Raw genomic sequence first — 7,797 nt, 5'->3', positions numbered from 1 at the left:
GGGATGAGAAACTGGAACGTCGGACCCTACATTAGAGAACAATGTAGGCAAGAGTATACATTAGTACAAAAATATATTAAGTATGATAGCAATGCATAGAGATATAAATCATGCTAAAGAGGAAATTTGCATGCTCATTCAAACAACAAGTTAAAGCCCCAAGAAAGAGGTTAGAAAACATCATAATAGTCATGGTCAAATGCAAGTAAAACTTCTCTTTTGAAAACTTGGGGAAAAACTTCTTTAAGTAGCCTTAGTTCAACATTAGTGTGAGAATTAACCTTACCCGACATAGAGACCATGTGAGCTATAACATAGAATTCGGTGTCTTCCCCACACCAAAAAGGGGTGTCCTTACTTTCCAAGGCAAGAACCTTAACTTCTAGCTTACGTGGATCCACTAGCTAATGTCTATCTAAGACAATCATCCTATGGTGACACATCGGTATGGGATAAGCAGATTTCTACTAGAATTTCGGCATCTAGCTATGGGAGAGATTCCATATCAATATCCTCTCGGTGCTAAGCATAAATCCCACAGTATAGTCATAATTCTTTACTTGACTTATCTTTCATGTAAGTCACATCAAATAGTCAATCCAAGCTAGTTTTCTTTATAATAGGTCCTAAACTTGATTCTAAGTTTGTTGAGAAAACCTTTCAACTCTTAAGAATCCTTATGTGAGAAAATCCTTTCACAATCATGCTTTCATATGTATGTGAGAAATCCTTTCACAACTTAACAACAACAATATTGATACTTTACTCTCAAAGCATTCTTTAAACATTTACATTGCATATTTTTATAAACTCATCTTTCATAGTTCAAAACCCACATTATAGCACCTTAGCTTAGAAAACATGGGGTATGCATGGGTTCATGGGGATTCATCTTAAAATCGTAGAATTATCTCAATTCATGAATAATAAATCATAAAACAATCAATTGAATCAACATTGAAAGGAATCCATAACATAGAAGAAAACCCTAACTTCAAATGGGGAATTCTAACTTCAAAATTAAAGAATTTAGGAACTCTATAGAGGAAAGAGCTCCATAGAAGACTATTGTCACGACCCAGGGGTACCCCCTAGATGTAACATGGCGTATAGATACCCGAAGGACTCCATACAAGCCACTTAGCTCTCATAACATAAGAGATAGAACAATAAGAGTAAAACAATAGTCCAAGCCCACTGCAGCTGGTCTGAGGGTCCAGAACCACAGCCTGACCAACAGACAGTTGGTCAGACCACAGTCCATGGTTGGAGGTCCGTGGTTCGAAGACCCCAAAGTCAGATTCTCTAACCACCAACGATGGTCGTGCAGGACGGTCCGTCGGTGGTGGGTCGTCGGTGGCATCAGCCAGTTATTTTTCAGGAGTAGTTGGGTCTTTTCCTAATTAATTAATTCCTATATTATATCATTTTTACTATATTTAGAACCTCAATATAAGCTTTTTCAACCCCCAAATTAACCCATTTACTTCATTCTTCCAAATTGCCAAAAGAAAACCAACTCCTCTCCAAATATTCTCTCTAGAAACTTGAAGAAGAAGAAAAAAAAGGACGATTCATCTAGAGTTTCAAGATAAGGCCCTAATTCCTCCATTGAAGGCTAGCATTTGGACTCAAGGTATGATAGTTTTCATCCGTGGAGTTCCTAAATTATTCCTCAATTTCAAAGATTAGAATTCCTCAATTAAGTTAGGGTTTTCGTCAATTATCATGGGTTCTCTTTATTGTTGATTCAAATGATTTAATTATGATCTCTTATGCATGAATTGATAATTTACAATGATTTTATGATGATTTCCCCCCATTAACCCATGTAATTCCCATATTTTCAAATTGTGAATCATATGATGAGGGATTTTGATCTTCAAGGAAGAGTTTTATGAAATTGAGCATGTATTGCAAGCTTTACATGTATTTATAATGAAATTCATATCTAACCCATGTTTTCTAAGTGTTTATGATTTAAAGTGGGTTTTGACCTCAAGAGGTAAATTATGGACTTATGCATTGTTTTATAAAATTTATGCAAATATTTTAAGGGTGCTTTGAGAGTAAAGTATCAATGATGATGTTGTGTTGTGAAAGGATATTCTCACTAAAACACATACTAGCATGATGTGAAAGATTTTCTCACATAGAAAGGATTCTTAGGTTGAAAGGCTTTCTCACCTAATAGAATCAAAGACAAGGAGTTATCTTAATGAAACTAGCTTGAATTGGTTGTCCAAGGGAACCTTTTCATGAGTAATAAAGTCAAGTAAGGAATGATGACTATTTCGTGGAAATTTATGCTTAGCACCGAGTAGATATTGATAGTGAGATGGAAGCTCTCCCATAGTAGAAGCTAGATTTCCAAAGTAATGTCATAAAATGGAAGCTCCCCCGTTAGTGGATTTCCTTATTCCTTAACGATGTGCCACCATAGGTTGATTAGCTAGTGGATCTACCTAAGATAGAAGTTCAAGGTTCTACCTTCGGCAAGTAGAACACCTCTTTTCTGTGTGGGGTAGACACTGGATTCTATGTTATAGCTCACATGGTTTCAATGTCGGTTAAGGCTAATTCCCCACAAGTAATAATGAACTACGGTTACTTCAAGAAGTATTGCATATGAGTTCAACGGTTTTAAAGATGAAGTTAGCTTGTTTGATCTTGTTTTATGAAATATATTTTATAACTCTTTTATGTCATGTTTTAACTTGGTCAATTGCATGTAATGAAATGAAATGTCCCTTCTTAGCATGATTTAAATGTTTTATGCATGGCTATCATACTTGGTACATTGTTTTGTACTAACGCATACTCTTGCTAACATTTTTCCTAAATGAAGGGTTCGATATTCAGGGTGCTCAGTTTCCTGGCTAATTGGTGATTTGATGATTTGATTGATTCCCGAGCTTTGGTGAGTCCTCATGCTTCGAGGATGGAGTTTTATTGTATTTAGTTTCTTTCATGTATTTCTCTTTTGGACATGATGCATGGTCTAGGACAAATTTAATTATATTGTATTTGATGGCTATGATGAGACGAGAGTTTAGACTTCCGGTTTTCATTTTATAAATTTTTTTGGACTTGAACTATTGTTTTACTCTTATTGTTCTATTTCTTATGTTATGAGAGCTAAGTGGCTTGTATGGAGTCCTTCAGGGTTCTATATGCCATGTTACATCTAGGGGTACCCCTGGGTCATGAAAACTTGGTAATCAGAGCACAAGGTTTAGAATGGTCCTTGGATGTCTCATAAGCCACGTATAGTAGAGTCTTGTTCATGAGTGTGAAGCGCGCCGTATATATGAATGAGAGTCTACAAGATGATTAGGAAACTCCACTTATTTCATTACTCTTAAGTTGTGCGATAGAGTTTAACTCTATAAAGTCTCTCTCCTAATCCTTATCCTATGTTCTTAAGGTTATGGCTACCCGAAGAACTTATACTAGAAGGAATGCAAAGGAGAATCCAGAAGAAGAAGCTCCTCCCTAAGCTCCTCAAGTTTTGTTCAATCCTTTGGCCGAGCATGTTTCTAATGCGGAGTTTAGGTTTTTGATAAACGCTCAACTACACCTCATCCAATACTAGGTGTAGGCAATCGTAATCTAGTATAAAACCCAACATGTACCGCTCCTTGGTTCTAAAATCTCTTTCTCAAGCAAGCCCAGAACACTAACTTAGAATTGCATTTGCAACTACAATTCATAAATTATTAATACACATCTATCGATTAAACCCACTTAAATTAAGAATTTAAATCAGTAAACAACAATATCCATAACCCAATTAAGCCAATAATCACATGATCACACCCCAAGAATTGAGGTTTTAGCCACACATCATAAAAACAGAGAAACAATTACCAGTTATGTTAGCCACAAACTGGGTAATGATTTCCAAGTCTCTACAATGCTTCAAATCAACTTAATTCAAAAACCCAATTGCAATTCCTCAAAGTCAAGTCTCAAAAGCTTTAAGTTATACAATGGAAAACTTAGAAAAACTCAATGGTACTCAACTTAGATTCTACAAAACTGAATGCATTTTCTGCTTTTCAAAATTCAATTTATAGTTTCCCAAATTTTGGCCTTCAGGACCATTAGGCAAAGTAAGTCGTGCATCGCTAACCAAGTCGGCGATGCGCCCTTTGCTCCAGTCCATCTACGGTTTGCCTTGTCTTTTTATCCTCAGGGTTCTGTAATTTTAGGCGATCCAGACCGATGTAACCGAGCCGTTCGACGGTCCGCCGGCTGTCCATTTCCATCGCCAAGTAGGTTTGTCCCCAGGGCTGGCATGCTGGAATCTTAGGTGAGCTAAAGAGCCACTCGGCGGCTCGCCGAGTGGTCTTGGTGATCAGCAGGATTGCCTTCCTTCAACCTCTTCAGCTTTTTTGCTCCTTTTTGCCCGGTAATGTCCTTGCCTTGCTCTTTAGCTTTCATTGCTGCAAATCAACATTTTAACATCATTTTGGAGCATAAATTAGGCATTTGAGGATAATAAACTATCAAAACAAAGCCCTAAATGAGTCAAAATCTCAGACTCATCAACACCACCAACTTAAACTTTTTCTTGTCCTCAAGTAAAACTCAAGATCAATCAGTTCAACAATGATGTGTACAAACAGTGCTACTCAAGACTCAACACATGTGCACACAAGAGGTTCAAACTACACATACAGTGCTCAATTGTGCACTCTAAATTTCAAATTGTGACTCACCATTATCATAAATACTCAAGCTCACAATGCTTGCTTCAAATGCAAGTTCAATCTCAACAAAAGAATTCAAATGCCCTCACAACAAGGGTGATTCCATGCTCAAACAAAACTCATCAACAATTTATAATTTCGGAATCAAATAAAACTCTCACGCTCACACAAATGAGAACATGCATGATTCTACCCATAGGCTTACCCTTATTTTCCAAACAACATTCTTTTAGGCTCACTCAAGATCACAAAGGTTTTTTCAAGGCTTTTAGCGGGGCTGAGTGTAAAGGTATGATCATTTTGTCTTAGTGGGTTCTACCTTCATGAAGTATGGCCTAAAAATCATGTATTCTCCTTCTCCTTCACATTCTAACATGTTCACAATCCACCCTCTTATTCATTTAAGCAAAATTTATTGGATACCCCATTTGTTTTACTCCTTTCACACACTTTATTTCACAAACTTTTCTCTTTTTTCAGTTTTTTTCCATCTTCACCTTTTTTTTCTTTCTCTTTCTTTTTTTTACATGGAGGGGTTCCATCTTTTTCAAACCATTGCTTTGAAGGGGGATTTTTTCACTTCATGACTTTCCTTCTTTTTCACCACACCCCCAACTTAGGCTTTTTGCCTAAGTTGGCTATTCAACTAACCAATACTTCACGAAGATTCTAGGTAATGGGACAAAGAGGTTAAAGTTGTTCAAGTTTCTTCCAAGGAAACGGATAGGCTCAAAGGGTGCCTAAGAAGATTCACACTTGTCACAAGGTAGCCAAAAAAAGAGGTATTTATCAAATTAGGTTTACTCTCCACAAATTTTGCCTAAGATCATTTAACTTGCTTGCTTCAATTAATTAATTGGACTAACAGGGCAAGTTCTAGGTGACATTAAGAACAATATTCAAACAAACCTCACCACTCATGGCATTCGATACAATTATCAAACAAGACTCCACACTTTCTAGATAGCGTGCAATCATCATCACAAGAGATTGAATCGACAACCGACTAGTCACAACGAGTTGCTAGGAGTTCACATATGACCTATGTAACTCAATTTGCCTCATCGTAGCCGCACATTTATATTGTTCAATTTGAGAGCACTAGTCAAGTCATCAGTATTGATCACAACCGACATTCAAAAATGCAAAAGAACAACCAGTTTCACACACATCAAGTGGTGGCAATTTTTTTTAAAAAAATTGGTTCAAAACCATTTGCACATTAAAAAGCAATGGACCAATATAGATGAAAAAACAAAGATATATATATATATATATATATATTAACATAAAACCAGATCCAACATTCACAAAACCAACAATCACAAACCCAAAAATAATAATATCCACAAAAATAGCCCAATATAGGTGGATATGGAAATATCTCACCCCGCAAATCAAAAACAGCAGTTGTCCTCAAATGTAAAGAAACAATAATAAAGTCTAAAAAATAACATAAAGGGAGGCAAAAGAGTCATCCTACCAGGCTAGGCCTAGGTGAAGTCTGCATATCAGTCAGTCCTCTTTCTAGGCATCAGTGCCCGGCTCATGAGCAACCTTGGCTCCAGTGGAGCCCACCATAGAAGTGTCCCGCAAAGAAGCCTGCATAGGTGTAGGTGTCTCAATCATGGCACCCTCCGGGTCTGCCAATTCATCATAAACAGCCTCATCTCTAACACCCACTTGCTCCTCATTTGTCTCAGCCTCGGACTCGGCATCTACATCATCAGCCCTAGCATCATCTCTGGTCGTAGTAGATGGAGGAACCTCAGAGCTGGCTGGAATATCAGCGCTTGGAACATTAGGAATCTCAATCGTCCCGAAAAGCATCGATAAGTTAGTGGACTTCAGCTCGTCAACATCTCTGCGCAGCCCAACAATATCAACCTTCAAAGCTGTCATAGTATCGGCAATACCATGTCTCTGCACACTCATCCACCCTCACTGTAAGGGAAACTAATGCCAACTTGTGGCCCTCAATCAATTCTTTATGTTCCCTCATCTCAGCGTGGATCGGGGGCAAGGCAACAACAATCGCCTGCTCTATAAGCCCAGGAACAATGGCCTCTACACGGGAGGCACACACATCAGCAGATTGGGCCAGATAGCCCATTTTGTAAAGAATTGCCTAGGTGAAAGAGGGTTGGGAGGCAGTAGCTACAGCAGAAGTAGAGGGAGGGGGTGCAACAAAGAAAATAGGAATATCATAAACAAAAGGGCCAAAGGTACATGTAGGCCCATCGGCTTGAGGGAACATTTTTGAATCAGTCGGTAACATATCAACGTTAGGGATGTATCAGTCGGTTCAGATCTCCTCCTATCGGCCTCATCCCACATGTACTCGTCCTCAATGTGTCGGATGTCAGTAGAAGAGGTGGGAGTCACCTCCAGATCCGTCTTCTCATCTCTCGGAACACGGGCCCGCCGGCACTGCTTATTGATCAAGACAGGGAAAGGCAATGAGGTTTGACTCTACTTGGACCTCATGGCCATCTCTTGCTCAATGAGCAGCCCCAAGTTCAGCCTTTGGCGAACCATAATCGATCCTAGACAAGCCGCCTTCGGATGGCAGAGGTTGGACTCATTCTGCGGAAGCATGATGGTGCTACTAATGAACCCGAACCAGTATATGGCAGCAATGTTTAGGTCCTTCTTTTCAATCAGTGCACCTGCCTCTATCCACCTCGGAGTAACATCACACATGAGGGGTGCCAACCAACCTTTTAGATCCTCTAGGGTCTTCTTCTTGATCAAGTCAGAATATCCATGCAATAAATCTTGTGAACATCCAAGTACCGCATTTATATCTTAGCTACTGCACTTTACTTTCCAGCCTCAAACCATCACAAAGTGGACTGTCTTGAAGGCACTTGCCATCTTCTTCCCCTTCGGCACCAACTTTTTGTATGCCGAATAGAACTCCCGAACCCAAGTAGGGATGTAAGGGCCTCAGGGTTTAATGAACACTTCAAACTTGTGGAACTTTATAGTGTTCCACACCTCAGGGTACCTATCCACCACACCGTCAGTAGACAGCCGCTTTTCTTCCAAGATTGTCATCGAACCCTCGAACTTTAGTCTA

This window comes from Solanum tuberosum, unplaced genomic scaffold (genome assembly GCF_000226075.1).
Source record: "Solanum tuberosum cultivar DM 1-3 516 R44 unplaced genomic scaffold, SolTub_3.0 scf00070, whole genome shotgun sequence".
NCBI lineage: Eukaryota > Viridiplantae > Streptophyta > Magnoliopsida > Solanales > Solanaceae > Solanum > Solanum tuberosum.
The sequence above is the reverse complement of the archived record's forward strand: the minus strand, read 5'-3'. Positions refer to the sequence as shown.